Source organism: Lepeophtheirus salmonis, chromosome 4, assembly GCF_016086655.4.
Source record: "Lepeophtheirus salmonis chromosome 4, UVic_Lsal_1.4, whole genome shotgun sequence".
NCBI classification, from domain to species: Eukaryota; Metazoa; Arthropoda; class Copepoda; order Siphonostomatoida; family Caligidae; genus Lepeophtheirus; species Lepeophtheirus salmonis.
In genome coordinates, this window is record NC_052134.2 from 53,058,011 (window position 1) to 53,078,533 (window position 20,523).

General features: G+C 30.7%; 1 protein-coding gene across 1 annotated transcript in view; it reads left to right on the forward strand.

Moving 5' to 3' along the window:
* The window catches only part of LOC121116208 (lipoma-preferred partner), a 112,245-nt gene that overhangs the window by 84,587 nt on the left and 7,135 nt on the right, over positions 1-20,523 (forward strand). The gene's annotated exons all lie outside the window — the stretch shown is intronic.

Genomic DNA, 20,523 nt, shown 5'->3' on the forward strand with positions numbered 1-20,523 from the left:
CTTTGAGCTCATTCGGATCCTGAACAAATGCAATCTGACGATGTTTTTTTATTCCATTTAATAGCCTAGATAGTAATAGCATATTTAATATAGCCTCAATGGACTTCAATCACTGCCTCAATTTTCCCACAGAGTAACCATTTTACTTCATAAAGAAAAAAATATTAGTCTTGCATAAACGGTACCAGAGTTGGTAATATTGGTTTTACAGTCAAATTAGGATTTTAGTATTCGTAGATATTTTGAATATACAAAGTTTTAATCAATAAAGGATTGTATTATCTGGCCTAGCTTTCAACTTTTCTCTGATAGAGAGAAAAACTCTATCATAATGCACTCACACGGGATCTGGATGAGGTTAAAGTTTATTCACATTGTTGGGTACAACCATGAATAATGGATCAAAATGAAACGAATGGTTTGTCATTTTATAAATAATTCATTTTTAATTAGATCAAGTGTAAAAATTGCAACTTGTACAAGTTACATCATCCTTAAACTTAAAGGAAAAAAAAACAGATTGATGACAAAGCCACCCTCCGGAGAAATTATTCTTTTGAACTTAAGGTGCGTAGGTTCCCGTGTCGGTCATTCCAAGAGAAGAAAATGTATATTATGTATATGGACTTCAAAGATAATCCTTTGGTCATATAGAGTAATTGAAATGTCATAGTGCTTATTTTTTTGCTTTATCAGTGCAACTCCATTTGACTAATTCATGGAACATAAAATAAAATAATCATCAAAAATTGACATCACCCTTTTTCCTACTTTAATACTTCAAAAACAGCCTAGTTTGTTTCTATGTTGACTGACCCTATATCTAAATGATTTATTTATAATTGGATTTAAAAACGAATACATTTTTCAATGGCTGAAATATATATTTATGTCCAAACGGAAGGGATTTCAATTTATTCTTTAAAATATGAAAAAAAAAAATATTTTTAACTCACAAATTGCCAAAAAATCTATAGTTCTAATAATTATTTACGGTTTCCATCACTGACATAGACACATATACCGAACATTGCCAAATTGCAATTATTATTGATAAATTTGAACCTGTTTTGGAATAGACATTAAAAGTATATTTATAATTCACACACACTTAAAAATGGAACAAAACGAAGATTAATGTGAAATATTTTCCATGACTTCTCCATAAATTTGATTGTTTATTACGATAGCGAGACAAGAAACATTTCAAAAGGTTTCAGTGTGTTAATTGTATCACACTAAATAAGCAAAAGATATATGTACCTTTTAGTGTGGTTCTTAAATTTATTTTTAAACGAAATTTTGGCGGAACATTGTCCAAAAATATTACTTTTCTTAAAAAATGAAGTAATACAGTTTGAGACATATTCATGTTTAGAGCAGTGTTTCCCCATCTTTCAATTATGCCTACCTAATTTAAAAGAAAAAATTTAGAATCGACATCAATTCTTAAAATAAATAAAACATATATTCCTTCATTTTTTTTTTTTTTTTTTTTGTACAACATATTGTAAATTAATTGCAATTATGAATTATCAGCTGCGTCCGCAGGGGCGGCTGGAGGAAATATTGCTTTATACAAGAAAATGTATTATTTGATTTATTTTTTTTTTCAAAAAATTTAATATTTGAAATTTTTTTTCAAAAAATTTAATTTCTTGTGAATATCTGTGAAATAATATTTAATATCTTTATTTTTTTCACAAAATTTAATTTTTTGCGAAGTGTTGAGGATTTTTGAAAAAAAAAATTATTTATGTGAATGGCTATGAATTTTTGAAATTTCTTTCAAAAATATTTCATATTTGAAATTTTTTTCACATAATTAAATTTTTCGTGATGAGCTGTGGATTTTTGGAATGTTTTTCCAGAAATTTAATTTCTCAATTTTTTTCAAATAAATTTTATTTTCCAAAAATTTAAATTTTCGGAACAAAAATTTCAAATATTAAATCTTTTGGGAAAAAAATTCAAAATTTCGCAGCTGTTTACAGAAAATTATATTTATGGAAAAAAAAGTTATATATTATATTTTAAAAAAAAAAAAACTAATTTCCAATTTTTTTTTTTTTTTTTAAAAAGCCAAACCCCTTCAAAGAATAATAATATATATATATATATATAATTCTGTGGACACCCCTGATTATGGACTATTTATTCGTGAGGTAACTACTATGCCATAATAATTTATCAGTAAAAAACATCACTCGATCCCCATAATATTTGAGGTCATTAAGAAAACTCAAACAACGCTGCATACGGAATTATTGATGCTTTTGTGTCCAGAATGACATCTCTTCGAACATCTTTCACTTCCACCCAGCATCATTGACCACAAATTACTCGGTATTCTGACATAAAAATATAGCCAATAAGTGAAAAAAAATACGAGCAGATGCTGCTAAATTTGGCAAAATCTAGTTGGAAATTGGGTAGTTTGGCAATACTCGTAGAAGGAGCATCAGCGGTATTGGTTCAGACGTTGTGTTGAGTGACTTAGCGAAGTGTTACATATAGTCTAATATTTTGAATAAATATTACGCGTTTTTCACAGTGTTTTTTTATAAAATTCACATTCATTCCAAAGTCGATTAACGCTCCCATTGCATTGGTATCGTAGCACACAGATTAAGGACCACTGATTTATGGGTTGTGCAAGGCAGAAAAAGCTTTAGGAAAAAATTAGTAATCATGTTCTAAAGGTTGCGACCTGTATTTAACTACCAACCTCATTTTTTTTTTCAAATGGATTTTCTCCTTAACTAATCATCCGATTTTAATCAAAAACCTGCTAAATGAAAGCTGAATTTAAAAAAATCATTATTTTTATTCAAAATAATCATCCTGAGAAGTCAAAAACGACCTGTACTCCATCTCGTAAACGCGAGCAGGTCTTGATGACAGTCTCCAATGACAAATTCCGGAATTCCTACAAGATCCTGTACATCATCTTGGATTTTGTATCGCAGAAGGATATGTTGCCATGTTAATCAACTGTGTCCTATACAAGAAAGCCTATGGAATGAAGGTCCATTGAGCTTGAAGGCCAAACACTGGGTACAACAAAGTGAAAGAAAACAAATATGGCAACCAAGTCAACGTTTTGTTTACATTATGACGTGAAGGAGAGTCATAATCACCTCCAGACAGTTCCAGTCCCTTCCTGACTTCCTCCTTTTACTTTTTACTGCAAATTTTTACTTTTTTATGGTTGTTTGAGTCAACTTTTGAACAAGATAAAAGTCAGTAATCCACATGACGATTAGTTTATCTTCTACAAAATTGTATGATAATTTCAAATATGTGCTCATATTTTATATGCGATCATATAATTATGAGAAAATGCAACTTAAAAGTTAATCAATCAGGTGATAAAAAGAGTTTTATTTCAAAAGGAATAATGCCACAGTATTTCAATTGTTTTTTCCGTCAAAGGAGCTGATTTGAAGCGTAAATAATGAGGGTTTTATTTACAAAAGAGTATATGGTTCTAAGAAGTCTGGTTCAGCTGAAATATGAGTTTCTTTTCATTTTTATTAAGGAAAATGTTAATAGTGGGTTAATATATAAAAACTTTACCGTTTACCTGTTTATATTTGTAATTATTCATTTCATTTTCTTAATGCAAGATAGTTAATTATCACGGAGTATTACAAATTGAAGCAGTAAACCTCTTCAGTAATTTCTGCTTCAAAAAACTTATATTCAAATTGATATATTTGCCGAACTATACCACTTTAATTTAAGGACCGCTCTAATGTATATTCTATAGACAGATCTCCATTCATTTTCATGGCCATTAAAGTAATTAAAGCAGTGTCTGTTTTATCGCTCGTCTGTACAAAAAAAGAAAAAAGAATCCATTTACTAGTATACAATGAAAAAGGGGTTACAGTCATACCTTGCATTACGAGGGGCATCTATGGCAGAGTTGTACTCGTACACCACAACTATACGGTCCAGGAGTGAATTTTGAATTTTGATAAAACCACCAATATCAACTGATTGCAAAATAATCCATAGTTAGTGATGAAAATCCAGTGTAGAATGGGCAATTAAAAAAAAAAAATCAAGATGGTAACCCTGACAATTTGAAGAAAGTTTTGTAGGAGAAAAACAATAAATCCCTCGACGTATCATTAGATTAGCTACAATCAGCTGTGATAAGGGAGGAAGGAGAAAAGGATATAAAATAGGACATTTGATAGAATTACTCTGATGTCGATCCCAAATTCATACCCTGAGTCTAGAAAGGACTTACAATTATTAATCCGCAACAAATCCTCAGGGTTACACTCTGTCTTTTATTAGCAACTATAAATGGTTAATCAGGCTTGGAATATGAGGATTAAATTTCACCGGATTTACATCACTGTCCATAGTTTAAATGCTATCCGTAAACGAAAAAATATTGAATAACTAACGGCATTAATACAAAAAATAGAACTTTTAAAGGATTGTGTTTAACCCAACATAAAGTATGTTCTTTTCCAATAGTATTGGACCGTTTTAAATGCATCTCTACTCCGGTACTTAAGGTCTTAAGGTGATTCTTTTGCGGAGTATTGTGCAAAGAGGCGACATAGAACTATAAAGTCATACTCCACAGAAAATCCCTTTCCTCGTGAAAATTTATATAATATTATTGATGGACTTATACTATTTTAAATGTTGAAGGTTCTCCTCTTTATAGTAGTAATTCATTTTCTCCAACCCTACCCCGCCCAAAGTCATATTCCAGGTAGCTCATTTCTTAATTCACAAATACTATAAGTAAAGATGATATTTTTGTAAAAGTGCAAGGAGAAGACGGGAGCGAGACTTATGGTACCCCTGAAATAAGACCCATATTAATATAACCTCCTTTTCTCATAATTTTGGAGGGAGAAAATAGATTACTCCTTTAAAAGAGAGAACGTCCGATATTTTAATTAGCACAAGTGCAAGGAAAATATTTAAATTAATGTTTATCTATTGGATTATACCTTTTTAAACCAATTTATAGCAAAAGTAGGTGATAATGCTTACTACAGGGGAGAAGTTAACACCACAACTAACTATTAAATAATGAACAAAAAAAAAGAGCACATGCTTTTAACCTTCTTTAACCATAAGTATCGCTCCCACCTACTTATTGCTCACTACAAAAATGCAATCCCTATGTCAACAGTATTTTTGTGTTATATATTAGGTTAAATAATTAGTTCTGAGTGTTTTTCGCTAGATGTCTTTTGTGTGCTATATCTCACGATTAATAAATTGCATTAAAAAAAGCTTAAAGTATCCTATTGGTCATTCCTTAACTGTCGATCCTTGGAAATTTTAATAAAAATATCGATGGATTATTAAGGCAAAACAGATATATGAAATGTGTACTAAGATTATTGCACAAGTCTTGCAGAAATATGAGTTTTCTCATTAAAATACAAACATATTATTTTGTTAATTAGTTACATAATTTATTTTATTATATAACGGATTAATTAAAAAAGGAAAAACACCCTCATTGACGTGACGGGGATCGATTTGACCTTCTTTAAGGACTGACAAGTGGGACGTGACTGCGGCCCTCGGTCCAAAATAAAGAGCGTCACACCACTAGTCGCAGCTGTCTTTTTGCTACAAGTAGTAGTTATAAGAGCTAATTATTCTAAAGGTTATCCGACGACGAGATTGCAATCATAATTATAGTAATTGTAGTAACTAGGTTGATATGGGGATGGGTCTAGTATACATATACTTAGAGTATGAGTCAGCTAAATAAATTGACAACCCTTTCAAACGTTGTTTTAAAAGAAATATAATTCGCCTTTAATTCATTAAGTACAATCTATTATTCAATTAGGAGCATACTTATTAATAAATGCGCAATTACAAAGATGTTATAAAAACTGCAATTGTATTTTTATATGCTTTAAAAAAAGGTCATGAATGACTATGAAGTGTTTCATCATCACTTCTGTCGGCTCAAAGGAATTTATCCAATAGGCTATGAGCAAAATAAATAAAATTATTCTTCAACAGATAGTGTTGGATCAGTCATAGGACTGATTGCCTAATCAGTCTTTTTTTTCACCCTTCAGTCTTTTTTTTTTTCATCAGTCGAATCTTTTTTACCTTTCAACGGACCTTAGGACCGATACCTAGGACTTTCAGTCCTACGGTCCTAACTATCTTTCTATTTTCTTCACTTCTCGCTAAGAAAGATTTAAAACTTTATTTAATTTTTCCAAAAAATTTAATTGTCCCGGAAAAGATATGGATTTTTGAAATTTTTCTCTGAAAAATTTAATATTTGAAATTTTTTTTCAAATAATTTTATCTTAGAAATTTTCTTCCAAAAATTTGATTTTTTATAAATAGCTCTGTATTGTCGATTTTTTTCTCGAAAAAATTAAATTTTGAAATTTTTTTTTTTGTAGGAAAATTAAATTTTTCAAATTTTTTTTCATAAAATTGTAATTTTTGGATTTTTTTTTTTTTCAAAAATTTTTTCAAGTATTTAAAATGTTTATAAAAATTGGATCCTTGATGGAGAAGATTAATTAATGATCATATCATTTAAATAAAATTGTTTTATTAAAACACTTACGTGCAATTTGGACGCGTCCTTTAGATTTAAGATGGGACTTGACGTCAAAATTGGGGAATCGTTTTACATCCCTAATACATATTTATAAAATGGGCAAAAAAACATCCCGAATTTTGCAAAAACTTTCTTTTGAATTTACGTATTAATATAATTGCTTCTTCTATTCCAAAACAATATGTAATGCAAATATGTTGATTTTTGGTATAGCTGTTTGTTTTCTTTACGGACAAGGTTATGAAACGAACCAGGGCAAACCACAAATTTATATGTTTGTGTTTAAAAATATATATATATATTTAATGCAAGCCCTTTATTCATAACTTTAGTGGTGGTATTCATTTCCTGAGTGGCTTTAATAGGAAATAATTAGTCATTACTGATGTTTTAAATGATTACACAGACAACCATTACCTATGTATGTAATCAATGCATATATTAGTTGCATCACTCACAAAATAATTATTACTAGAGTGTGCTGATAGTAGACTCTAATTGACAGGCCCCTTAGGCATATTTGAAACGGATATACCAATCTACAAATGATAAATATGGTCGATATACAATAATAGAAAGTAGCTGGGTTATCAAATATTATGATCAAATAGTATGTGGTTCTGGATTCAGTTAGAAGTATCCATCTTTGAAACTCGCTCAAACAATCACAAAACTGTCTAAAAAGATTTTTTAGTACGAATCTTATCTTTCTAACGCCGTTTAGCGTCAACCCATTCCACTTATACTTCCCGAGATACACATTCCTAAAGCCATATATCAAAAAAATATTTGATTTCTTTTCATATATGATCTGTGATCATAATAGCAAAACGAAATGATTTCTCCCAAAAATGAGTCCTCTTAATTAGTGTTGTGTGAAAAGACATAGACGAATTTAATAATATATTTTTCTGTGTGTATTTTTTTAAAGATTTTTTTTTATGTTGACACTTACAAATGTATGTACGTTGTATTCATTAGACTTTTTCAATGTTTTTTTGTTTTTCTTATGCAAACGTTTCATGGCCTTAATGAAAATGCATGGATAATGGTAGTTTAAAATAGGATTGGTGCTGTTATGAGTTAAAATTGACAGTCGTATTTATGAATGAAAAGTGGATAAGATGAGGCTATTAATGCCTTAATGAACATCTATACAAGCGGAAAAAGGTTTCATTAAGATTTGTATTGTTAAGTCCTGACTTTTTTTAAAAAGAGGACACGCAACCTTTCTCATTGTATTTGTACTAACGACATCTGAGAAAGTGGACAATGACTTTATAAATTGTATCCTTGAAGGAAATTGTGCTGTCAAATGTAAAAGAAGAAGACAAAGAACAAATTCAAGATGGGGGAATAATTAACAAAGAATTCAGTTTACAAAAGGGGATAATATGACGTCACATTTCTTTTCTTTTTCTTACATTAATAATTGGCAATTCCAGCTAGAGAAATTATGTTCAAGTCTGATTGGCTGTCTAATAAAAAGTAAACCAATCCGACGTCTTTCCCCTAACTGACAATGTTGAAATTATGATAGCCCAGAGATAAAATAGTATATAGCGATACCTTAAAATACGAGTTAAATTCGTTCCTTAACAGAGTTTGTAGGTAAAAACAATTTATCTCAAAAGAAATATCTTGAAAAAGGTAAAGAGTTCAGTTGGCAACTCTCGTATTTTAATAAAAATTTGTATACGATAGCAGTTGTATCTCAAGGTATAAAGTAGTATCCTTGTTTCTACCCTTTATCATAGACAGCTGCTTATTATTACTGCAGACTGAAAAAATCAAAAATCCACAGTTGTTGACAAAAAAAATTCTAATAGTACATTTTTTAGAAAAAATTTCAAAACCCCACAGCTTTTCACAAAACATTTCGAAAATATATTTTATTTTTTTTTTTAACTTTAAATGTAAAATTTTTGGGGTGCAAAATTTCAAAAATCCATAAGTGTTCACAGAAAATTAATTTCTTTGGAAAAAAAAGGAATATTAAATTTACTAGTAAAAAGCAAAAATTCCTTAATTTGGGGTAGAAGCTACACCCCCATCCCTTGCTACGCCCCTGATAAAGAATATAGTTGTAGAAGTTATGACTTAAATTTGTTATAATTATCTTTTATTCTTGAGGAGGGAACGTCTGAGTATATAGTGCAACCACGAGTACATGTGCTCATGAATGATGGATTTCCTCCAGAACAATATTTTGGTTAATACAGCAATCTTAGACCGTAGATAAGACTTTGAGTTTCTTTTTTTGAAACGTGTTTTTTTTTTTTTTTTTGGTATAATGTACACTTTTATCCCATCTTTTTTTGACCAACTTTAGGCTATTTTTTCTATTAGAAGAATAGTTATGAAAATAAAGAGTGCATTCTTTATGTATTGTGTATTCTATGGCATATCTTATGAATGGCTGATATTAGCAAGTTAAATAATTACCTTAATAACATTAGTAAGAGCTTTTGGAACCTGAGCGTTGTTTACTTATTAGTAATTGATAACCAGAGTTGGGCAAGCTAATACAACTTAACTTAACTTAAATAAGTTAATTAGTCAAGTTAATTAACTTTTAACTTAACTAGTTAATTATTTAAAAAGTGTTATTTTAATTTCAACTTAACTAGTTAATATTTAATTTATCAAAATTAACTTTTAACTGAACTTGTTAATTTTTTAAACTGCATTATCTTAATTTTAACTTTACTTGATTAAGTTAATTAGTCAAAGTTAAATTTATTTTGTTATTCTAAGTTTAAATACTAAAAAACTGTCTTTAAGTAACCGTTAGTTCTCTGATGATTTAGTTAAACACTTCCATTTTAGTAGTAGATTTGTATTTTTCTTGATCGTTCTAGATTGAACTTTATAGGGTTGACCTTAAGTAATCTATTTGCCAAAATTCAATCCAAATTTTATATTAATCTCTCCATGAAAGGTATATAGGTCGCACATTGTCCAGGCACATATTTTAAGGCTCTAACTTAAAAACGATAGGAACCCACTGGGTTAAGATACCGGAAAATCTAGGTCATCCAAACATGGAAAATAAAATATTTTTCACAATGGCTTTAAAAAATCAGGTTTTAAAAATCATGTTGGTCATGAACAAGGATGAGTTTTGTATAGTCACTAGTTCAAAATTAAAGATGAGTTTTGAATTTATTTAAAGCTAATTGAATGCATAGAAATGATTGATTGAGTATGTTCTTCGGATAGAACCAGTTATTTTAATAGCTGCATTTTAATTGTTCTACTGGGTCATTTCATTTCCTGGGAAATTGTCATTGAGCAGGATCCGCTAGTAAATCATAAATACAGATAAATTCAATTTTTTCTTTTTATATTAAATTTCAAATTAATAAATAAGTAATGTAAGGTTGCGTGATTTAAAAAATATATATAATAGACTATTATTTGACTAATTTTAATAACTTATTAATAGTTTAGAGGCAGAATATGTTTCATATCCAATATATTTGATATGTATTTAGTTATTGATTATATTAAAGTATCTAATCGATATATTAATATTTAATTTCTGAACTTTTCAAAATCAAAATCAACCATTTTTTTGTCAATAAATCTTTTGTTGAAGTTTTAATCGTAGATTTATTCTTTTTTTTTTAACTATAATATAATGTATTTGAAAAGATATGCAAAAAATATATTCTTCTGAATAAGACCCTTCATTTTACTTGATTTTTGTAGAAAATGTATTCAAGGTAACTTATTAAATAATTTATTTTTGAAATGCAAGGATATTTTTTATCAATTTTTACAACCTTTAAAATTGATATAGATAGTTAAAGGTATTTCTATATACGTCATTGAATCGGAATAATACTCTAAAAACGTGGTTTAAAAGGAAAAATATAATGACCAAACCTACTCATATTAAAATGATTTTATAAATCATTTCTGTGGCTTAAATAACAATAATAAAAGTGGGATTTAGATGGCAGGCGTTCCAAGATCTGGATTTTCTTGCATTGTATGCATTATGAAAACCTTTAAAATTTATGAATACCACATTTGTCTTCAAATTTGAGGATGAGTCAATATACACAAGTATTTTACCTTTTGTTTAGAACCTGTATTTCATTTAAGTTCTAAATTATTAGGCCCAATTATAGACTTTCAAACGAAATATGTCCGTTTCTTATTATTTCATGTTGACAATCAATTTTTGCTACTTCAAATACCAATTTATGACACATTTAAGGGGTAAGTCAGAATAGTTTGTTGATAGAAATTGACGATAATGATTCGTCCAAGAATAAAAATGTGATCCACACTCAATATTAAGAAAAATTATTCCAGCTTGCTTTTGTATTAACGGTCTACATATACGAGTATTTAAAAATGTGGACAAAGTGACTTTAAGTATTTTGTTTATGAGTAGGTATTTTTTGGGATAATATATGTTTATTTGCTATAGCAATTTGCAATTTAATTTGCAGGCAGTCACATAACTTAATCTATATAATACTCATAAATTAATGGCCTTACATATTTCATCAGGAAATTTAATTATTTTTGACGTAACTTTAAAAAATAAAAAAATAAACACTCAACTCATTGTCAACTATAAAGTGTGATATTTTATGATAATTAATTAATTGACTGTTTACAATTAAACAAACTCCTAGGAGTCTCATAAATGGAGCATTGTTGATTGAGATTTCCTGATTAAAGGATTAAAGATCAAGGTTGGTATTCCTGTCGTTATAATGAGGATTATTGTTGACATACTATGTGATGCATCAACATATAAACAACGAAAATCAAGAAAAAGTGTACATTATTTCGTGGTATACCACAGGATTATATATAGATCTTTTTTTTAGGGGAGGGGGGGCTCATTTTATTGATTTCTATTCAAAAAAAAAATTCAAAGATCCATAGATATTCATAAAAAATTATTTTTTTCAAAAAAATTAAATAATAAATTTTTTGGAAAAAAAAATTCAAAAATCCATAGGTATGCATAGAAAATTTAATTTTTAGGAAAAAAATTTCCAATAATTTAATTTTTAGGAAAAAAATTTCCAATAATATATTTTTTATCCATTCAAAAATTCACAGATACTCATAAATAATTTAATTTTTTGTAAAAAGAAATTCAAAATTTGATTTTAACTTTTTTTTTTTTTTTTTTTTTTTTTTTTTTGCTCTGCTGCTGAATTTGCCTGATTGGCTTTTTTTTATCAAAATAAATGTTTAAAAAAAAAATTACTTATTTTAGCATCAAAATTTTTCATCATGAAAAAAAATTATATTAAAAGTCTTGGAAAAATACAGAAAATTAATAATTTCTTATTTTAAAAATTACTTCAGATATAATTATACACAATACATAATATACAAAATTGTGGGATGAGTTAAAATACTTGAGAGTTGCTGCTACGTTTGTTTGATTTGAAAAACTTATATTCTGCCCCATATTACCTTTCAAATAGAAATCTTTTATTGAGGTGATCAGTTTTGACTACTTTAAGTGCAATTTGTCGATCCTCCAAAGGGTTCTTAAGAAAATTAATTTATTACTGTTCATGCATTTGATTTTAAACAACACAACAACCATGTGATAATTTTTTTGTGCCAATTTAAGAGTCTACGAAAAACCTTTTTCCCTCACGAAATGTCACTTTTGAAGTACAATAGAGGATATTATTTTAGTATTTTTCCTCGTGACGTATGCCATTTTTTTTAAACCTGTACACATTTTTTTTGTTAAGATGGCGTAGTTATTTATATAGTAACTTGTGAGACTTCTAGCGGACATTTGGCGAGAAGGAAAATTGATGAATTATTTTATCATTAGTCTGTCTAAAAGATAAATATATGATTTTTTTGTCGGATGAGAAGTCATTCACTGTCGATCCAGTTATCAATAGGGGAGATCAATCAGATTTTCTCGTTCGAGGATAGAACCTGTAAACACCGCTCCACACTTAAATCACTCGGCTTCTATAAGGATGTGGCGTGTTGTGATATCAAGAGGTGACAAAGTACAACCCATTTTGTTCAATATTGGATACAGACTTACTGCGGCTAACTTATTGGCAATATTGAAGTCTTAAGTTATCTCAGAGATTACCAAAATGTCGTACAAATCATCCAGCAGGATGATGCACCAGCTCACAAAGCCAATTCTAAGCAGGCCTGGATGACAGAATATATTAACTTCTTGCTAAAGGGTTTCTGCCCGCGCCATAGCCCGTACCTCAATCCGCTAGACTACATAATCTGATGGCAAGTAGAATCCAATGCCTGTTGAGTCCGCCATTCCAACATTACTCACCTCAAGTCATCCGTGAATAAGGAGTGGAAGAAGATGAGCCGTAGCCAGATCTCAAATGTATCACAAATAAATCCTAAATAATGTTCTTGTATATAATACTGAGTGGCCCATTATAATCTGAGCATTTTCAATTTCAAACTTGAACAAGATATAATTTATTAATTAATAATTGAATTTCAACAAAAATGGATACGGCAAATAGATGTGTGTCTGAGCTCTCTTAATTTAGATGTAGCCATACTTAGCGGCAATGATGGCTTCCAGGCTGCGGCGAAAGGCCTAACACCCGCTGTGGATGTAGTCCTCTGTCATGGTGTCCCAGTGCTGGCGGATAATGGATTTGAGGGCCTCACGGTGACCGACACTGCAAACTAAAAAGACTTACTGACGGGGTAGACAGTGGTCCTGGAGACGTTCAACTGCTTGTAGTTGGTGAATATAAATTTGTCGATCACGTTCCATTTGTCATTTGTTCGACTTGTACGTAAGCTAGAGAGCTCAGGTTTGATATTTTTTGTAACTAATTTTTTATGCTTTAATATTTCGGAATATAAATTAATTTCACTCACTGACCCTTCAATAATTGTTCAAGCCCAGAGTAGAATCCCAGTCTTAGCTATTTATTAACTATTAGTATTACTTTTATATTTTGAAAATTAGTATTTATTTACCTATTCAGCTGTTGCTTCCTGAGCGCACCCTAGCAGGGAAAAATGCATCTCGAGTCCATTCAAATAATAAAAAATCATGACAAAAAATAGTCAATGATGCGTCACTTTATTTTACGCTTTAGTTTAGAGTAGTATTCACGTAAAGTCAACATTCCTATTGGGAAAAAAGTATCACTTAGAGCATTACTCTGTACAAATATTGTCAAGTTGTCTTTGATTCGTGACTTGGTTTATAGCTTTATTAGAGATACCGGCCTGAGAGAGAGAGAGAGACTGCATATAAATGGGTTAATTTTTATCATAAAGATATTTGATTGATCCCTAATTCTAAGGAGGGGCACGCTCAGTCATAAATCAATAAGTTTTGATAATCATGTTTCCTTCAAGTTTTGATTTATTTTTCTCTTCCCTTCATACGAACAAACATACAATGTATAGATTTGATCGCATTTTTTTTTTCATTTTTTTTTTTCATAAATAGATTTATGAGTTAATGTCTATGATTATATTATTTGATAAATGCCCCATACATACATATAGGTATATATAAAGCCACCATTAAGTCATAATGGGTAGTATAAAGCATATATTATTCGTATTATTATGTTTTATCATGATTTATTGCTTTCTCGTGTAGGATTTTCTCCCCATGGTATGTACCTTCAAAACCGTTCTGTATAAATGTAGACAGAAGATGAAGGAGGAATGAGAAACAGGGGTTCTGTTTGTTTTTTGAAGTTGAAAATTTGTGTGGCTAGTACTATTAAGTCTTTGTGGGGTTGAAAAAGGTTTAGTGACCTTTGAATACATTACAAATTGATAAAATGAGAAATTCCCATGATTTATTGTTTTACGGGCTATAAGAACGATTATTTAAATTCAAATTACCATAAAATGGTCATGATTTAAAATTTATTTAAATAACAAAAGCTGAACTGCAGATACAACCATTAAAAATCACTCAATATAGACTATGATGGTCTCAAGAACAGTCTCGATTTGGGTCATGAACTGCGTGCAGGACCTAGAAACTAGAGGACGATCTAAATTCTTGTATTTCAGACGGTGGAGTTCATCAGGGATCCTTACAAGTAGGAGGACCTCTGTTGAGCATTGACTCACTATACTTTAGACAAAATAATCCGCTGAATTCAGGGGTTGGGGAAGTTTAGATGCCAAGAATCATTGCACAATCTCTCGTACCAGTGCTTCTGGAGCTCCCCTTGAGTCAATGGTATCCATCAATGCCTTTCTCAACTCTGCAACCCTTCTCCTGTCATCTTTAAGACCTCAGCATTACTTATATGCCGGTTGTTGCGCACCAAAATCATAGCAACAGGGTACTTGCACCATCCCTGAAAATGTAATAGGCTTAAAATCTTATTTTCTTTACTGTATCGCGGTATTTTGGCTACTAAGGGAAACGTTTATACGTATATTTCACTACAAAAAAAAAAGAAGGATCATGATTAGTGTTGTGTGGGTCCTTGTTAAGGACCAACACAACACTAGTCATAATATATGCCGGATCTCGTTGTTCACCCTGTACTTCCTAAATATAAATGGTCTATTATTTTATGCACTTATTTGGATCAATAATGGGTTTAATATTATAATTTCTGAGATGGGTTGGAATACCCAGAAATACAGTATGTAGCAGCATAATTTCCTTTTTTATAATGCGTGGCAATCAAGCTGTAGAATTAGTAGGGAGTTAGGTGTGGTTTCATTGTAGGAGCAAGGTTCTAAAGTTTTCTTGGATATATGTACAGTTAGTCTCTATCATGGGTAAGAGTAGTGAGGAACGTGAGTTTGCCTTCCAAAAATAAATATTGCCAAAAAATGGTTTGTCATAATCGACTGTATTAAAATATTATAGTAGGTGTTTGTTTGTCCGTTTTTCCGTGGATTAGCAAGTTTTTCTTAGTATTCTTAGTAGGAGCATAATAAAATAATCCGTAATAAAATATAGTTGATACGGGTACTTCCTAGTATTTTAAAAATAATTAAACTATTTGCAGTTTAACTTTTAACCTTTGATTCGTGCAATTTATGAAAATCCATTAATTTCTATACTTTCTAATATACAAAAACGTTATTTTTTTCGACTCATTCTCATAGTTTGGAATTGGCAAAATTTTTTGAACATAAATAACTCCACCAAAAATAATCCTGCCGTAGAGTTTAAATTGGTGTCATCACATTTGGTGTAATGTAAGATTTTTAAATTGGTACAATTTGCTCAAATTTAGTTATTGGAACTGGATTGTTTCCAGAAAAAAAAAACTGTGAGATCTTTTCGAAATCAGCAGCAATAACTAATTACTTTATCATCTAATCATCCACGACTAAAAAGTAAACTATGTTGTTAATTAAATTTTTCACCTATTTGTATAAAATAACTATCACTCTAAAACTTCTTAATGGACAGTAATTTAAAGAGCATAAAAAAAGGACAAAAATCATGTGATATTAAAATATTGAAGTTTGGTTTATTCAGTGTAATCTATATTATTTTCAAAAATGTGTTAAGTCCAATTTTAAATGTGTACTATATCTTTAAAACATTTAAAATTGTACTTAACACATAGGGGGTATCTCGCTTATACTTAAAATGTGTAGATTGTCGTTATGTTATGAACTGTCGACTTTTCTCATTTTTGTCCCTTATTAGTGTTTTAAACGTTGATTGGTTGAATTATGTGAACAATTCACAACGATTATTGGATAACAATGGGAAACAATTGCAGTGTGGAAATTTACTATTTTTTTATTTTAATAAAGGTATGTTATTTATCGTTGAGCATATTTTATAGAAGGGTGTTCATAGTCAGTTTTGAATGTCAATCACGTTAGTTTCTTTATAAAATATGCATCCTTAATTAATTAAGGATGCAAATATGATATTATGTCTTTAAGACATCCTCGCGGGTTTAATTATTCTCAAATAATTTATTGGTAATTTTTTGCACCCAAGTTAATATTTTGCCCATGGGTTTCATATGCCTAATTATTGTTTTAATGCATTATTGGATGTACTTATTAAAATGTATTCTAACTCTATTTATCAATGCTGCTATGGAATTACTAATTTCTTTTTAACTTTTAGGCCCAATTATGGGAGTTACTTAAATAAAATAAAATAAATACAAATTTAGCAATTAGTCATTTAGTCCAAGATTGAACATTTATTCCATTTTAAATAATGGTAGATGTGTTGTGTGTCTATTGATCAATATTTATATTTTCCCCTTCAAAGTATTCACCTTCAGATACAATACAATTGTGCCAACGCTTTTTTTCAATCCTCGAAACACTTTCATAAGCACTTTTCGGTATAGCTCTTTGGTGTAGCTTTTCGGTATTAACCTTGTAGCAATGCAGTCTTTATCTTCTCAATCCTTTCAAATCTTCGTCCTTTCATAGGTATCTTCAGTTTTAAAAGCAAGAAAATTTCAGATGTGGCCACATCCGGTGAATTGTGATGTTGTTTTTGGACAAAAAAATATCTCACACTCAAATATGTGTGAGCAGGGGTAGTATCTGTTTTTTCACAATTCCAGACGTTTTCTTCCTATTGTTTATCGCCAGTGGCGCATAATTTCAAGATAATACTCTTTATTGACCTTACGACCATACGGTAAGAACTCCTGATACACTACACCACGATACGTAACTGTTGTTGACGTGCTTGGGCGTCCAGAGAGAGGCTTGCCATTGGTATCTTCCCGGCCATCTTGGAAGAGTTTGCATCACTTTTAATTTTTTTTTACTCAGAACAGTTTAACCGTATAATACTGTCATTGTTTCAAGTGTTCTGGCACATTTAATTTGATTTATTTACAAATTCCCTGATCCATGTTTCTCAATAGCAAAAAATTGTCGAACCCTCAAAATACTTAAAACAGTTATGCCTCTCACAAACAAACTAAACATAGAAAAAGCGTTGGCACAAGTGTATTGTATCTGAGGGGGAGGGGGATACTTTGAAGGGGATTACATAAATATTGATGAATAAATTAATATTTTTCCTAAAAATACAGTCACCCCATTTTTTGAACAGGACTCGTTTACATTCATTTTAATAAAAATCATATATTTTGGATAAATTTATGCGATAAATTGAGATACTCAAAAATACAAACTATACATAGTTAATAGTAGTTGTTGTTTACAAGCCGAGGTACTTTTTTTTTTTTTTTTTGTGAATTTGTCCATGCACATGGCTGGGTTGGTGTTTGGCAGCTTCAAGGTTATCTCTACTAACCTAACGCTTCGTTTGCTATTCTTGATCCTGAGATCCTCTATTTAGGCGCTTGCAAACGCGATAGATGGTGTGGAAGTTGACCCGAGCAGCTTTATGATGTCAGAGGTGTCACGACTGGCGCGTATTAAAGATGCAATCTCCGTCCTTTTTGTTTCCAACTTTATCCAGAAGTTAGATATATTAGTTTGCAATATTTCGTTTTATCAATAAGGGAAGCAAGTAGAGGTTTGGATTATATTTTACAAGTTTTAATAATACAAAATAAAAAAATCATTCAATTTGTACTCCATCTTCGCCAATCATTGGCTTGATACGAGGCCTAGCCCACATCCGCAGGAGAGACTTTGTGCCAGTACTGGATGATAGAGGCCTTTAAGGAGTCAATGCTATTGTGTTAATTGAAAGAGACCTTTCTCTCTAACTCCCCTTAAAATAAGTAATCCATGGGTTCATATCGGGGGAGTTAGAAGGGCAGGTCTGGTGGTCCCAAAATGGAACCTTCTCTTCTTTCAACAAGTATTGGGCCTTCTAGAACTTGTGAGAGTAGTCTTGTTGAAACAGGAACTTGACACCTTTAGACTCATTTTTCATCCAAGGTATCACTTGGTCAGACAGGAATTCACAGTATCTGTCGGTACACACCCTCTCTTTTGCCTCAAAGAAAATGGCGGGCATTACACTGATTTTGCACCCTATCAACGATTCCAATGGTCATTATGCTGGGCGAACCTTGGTTTTAAAGACGTGGTAGAAATTACGTTAAAGACTGTGCTTTTTGGATACCCGAGCATATTCTTAATCTACGCCGGGCTATGTCCCTCGCAAGCCAATTCGATAAGGTTTTCCTCTAGGTATCCTCCATTGCAAATACCTGTTTTGAATTAAAAGTTGCGTAACTAACTGAAAGATAACACTCAACCTCTCACTTTAAAATTACAATGTTTTCCTCATTTTTCAGGATGTAGGTCCGGATTTACCTGAACGACCCAATATATAGAACCAGAACTGAGTTTTTTGGTTCTTCTATATTCACTAGATCAATCTCTAGCCTGAACCCTGAGGGATGTAAAAGAGGGTTTCATTACGTGAACAAAAATTTATTTTTTTCATGTGATGAATTTGTTATCGTTCATTTCTCCTCCAATTGGTTATATTAGAGTTTGAATTTGCCCCTTATAAACAAACGGTAATGGAGTAATAAGCCTACAATTTTTTTATTTTTTTTTGCAAATTATAATAATTAATCTTCTTTTTTACATAGCCCTTGGATCTAATAGGAACATTTTCCTTTCATCATCATCGTTTCCGTAGACCTTTAAACCACTTTCAAGATCTTTTCGCATGAGTTAAGCCATGATTTATGCCTATTTATAAAATCCATATAAATCTTGTACAAATAATATGTTCTCTATAAGAACTAATAGATCTATAGAAAGTAATGAAGAAGTTAACAACCCCTGACAGAATATTATTTCAATAAATTACAGTTCCGATATGTAGATGTGTATACTTCATTTGGGTTGGGGATATTAAAAAAAAAAAAAAAAAAAAAAAAACCATAAATCAAGGATTCTCCAACTTGTCGACTCATTGTTTAATAGGTAGAAATATAATTACTTATAAAAACTGTACAGAGTGGCCCTGAAATAGAGTCCCATTAAATTTAACGTCCTTAAATTAAGAGTATTCTTCAAATGCAGGATGTGGCTCTAGTCCAACTTCATAAGAAAAGTGCACAGACACTTTAGACCTTCCTCTTCACCTGATTTGAACCACCTTTACTTTACAATGTATATTAAGGTGAAGGGGGAGGTAAATGCAGTTTTCAGGCTCAACAGAAATTCCCTGATGGCAGCAGTAGAGGCTGCCTTGGTAAAATATATCGGAAGACGATTTTGGGGACTATTTGCATGACTGTGATATCGTGTCTCACAGAAAGTTGTTCAAAATAAGGGCTAACACTTTGAATTATTATTATTTAGTCGTGAAAATCGTGTTTTTTTTTTTTGTTGTTTTTTTTAGTAGAAAAGTGAAGAGTTTATTTTATTTCCCTCAGCAGTTGTGATAAGTATTTAATTACTCATGAGTGAACTTCCTTTTCTAACACATTCAAAACATTATTGAATATTTGCGGTTGCTCATCAGAGACGGAGAGTAACCTTGAGGATTGGTTTCGGAGTTATACTTGTAACTCATTGTTATACTCAGATCGGTATTGGGATTGACATTGGAGTAACTTTTGCCTATGCCCTTGTTTATTTCCTTCTCCCCTCGTCACAACTGATTGTTGCTGACGTCATGAAAGATAAGCTTCTCTCATCCAAAACGTTCTTCAAATTGTTGGATTTACCATGTCGTTATTCGATTTCTTTTTTTTTGACTTGCACAAAATGTTCCCATAGTATAATCACTGGATATATTGGTCAATTGTACTTAGGACAATGTTAAACCTAAAAAAAGTATTAATACATATTCTAATTCAAACAATAGTTGTTTATCTGTGAGTAATTTTTTTTTATGGGTTTCTAATTATGAATTATGAACCACCCTGTAAAATAATGTTCTACTACTGCCTACACATTCATTCATATTCCTGACTCCCTCCCTCTCTTTATTCAACCTTTATGGGGGTCTTATACCTATTATTAATTACTATCCTTATGAACCCTTGTGGTTGTAGTCGAAAGTA